The sequence below is a fragment of the Nanorana parkeri genome, unplaced genomic scaffold (genome assembly GCF_000935625.1).
Source record: "Nanorana parkeri isolate BGI_ZX_2015 unplaced genomic scaffold, ASM93562v1 scaffold81, whole genome shotgun sequence".
Lineage (NCBI taxonomy): Eukaryota > Metazoa > Chordata > Amphibia > Anura > Dicroglossidae > Nanorana > Nanorana parkeri.
Genome location: NW_017306349.1, coordinates 1,795,292 through 1,796,549, shown reverse-complemented (window position 1 = coordinate 1,796,549; position 1,258 = coordinate 1,795,292).

Genomic DNA, 1,258 nt, shown 5'->3' with positions numbered 1-1,258 from the left:
CGGAGCTGCTGTGATTTTACAGCAGCTCCCATGGGTTCTCAGTGTAATGATAGAACGGCGTCTCTGGTTACCTGGTAACCAGGGGACGCTGATCTCTCTGCAAGTGGCCGGAGCCAGCCGTGAGATGAAGGCTGGCTCCGCCCAGCTGCCAGAAGCAGGCTGTCGGCCGGTCAATGGACGCCATTCGGCCAGCTTCGAATTTCACCTGGGCTCAGTCGAGCCGAAGCATGTGCCTTCGACTGAGCCCCTCGGCCAACTTCAGGAGCTGTACGGGCTATTCGCTATAGCAGCCCTGAACTGAAGGTGCATCATGAAAACTGGAAGATTTTATTCATAAATTTCATGTTGATGGGGGGCGGCGGAAGGGATGTTGCATGACCTGCTATGCCACATTCCCTACTCTATGGTAGAGGGTTGACAGCAGTGATGGGCGGTCACTGAACTCTGAGAGATAGCAAAGAGCAAAGGGGACACAAAAAGCCAGAACTGCTGCCTCTGTCCTCTCCAATAGTGAGAGCCGGGAATGGAAGGGGACACCCAAAATAAAAAAAGTTTAAAAACAACTCTAATCTGATACTTTCACCTTAGCCCTGGTGCCAATAAATTGCTCTGTTTACATCTCTGTAGCTGTACTTGCAAAAAACACATATGAGTGCTGTCTATGAAACTTTTTTTTGTAATATCTTTGCACTATTTTTTATTTGCAATTTTTTTATTTGCACTAGTTTTTTTTGCACTATTTTATTTGCACTATTTTTATTTGCACTATTTTTTTGGACTGCAATAATTTGACTTGCCCCATCTTATTTTATTTACACCATTTTCTATTTGTATTGTATTTCATTTTATTTGCATCGTTTTTTTATTTACAGTTTCTTATTGGTACTTTTTTTATTTGCATTTTTTAAAATTGGATCTTATTTTATTTCCACCATTGTTTTTTAACTGTGCACTATTCTTTACGTGCGTTATTTTTTTTTAAATCACTATTTTTATTTGCACTATAAAATGTGTGTGTGTGTAAATAAAAATAGTGTTTTTTCTGTAAATAATGCAAACAAAAAATAGTGCAAAGTAAAAAAAAAGTAGTGCAAATAAAAACAGATCCAATGATAAAAAATAATGCAAATAAAAATAGCGCAGATTAGAAAAGTGCAAATAAACAAAATACTGCAAATAATAAATTGCAAAAAAAAAATGGTGCATATAAAATAAAAAAATGCCAATAAAAAATGATATAAATAAATATATATATATT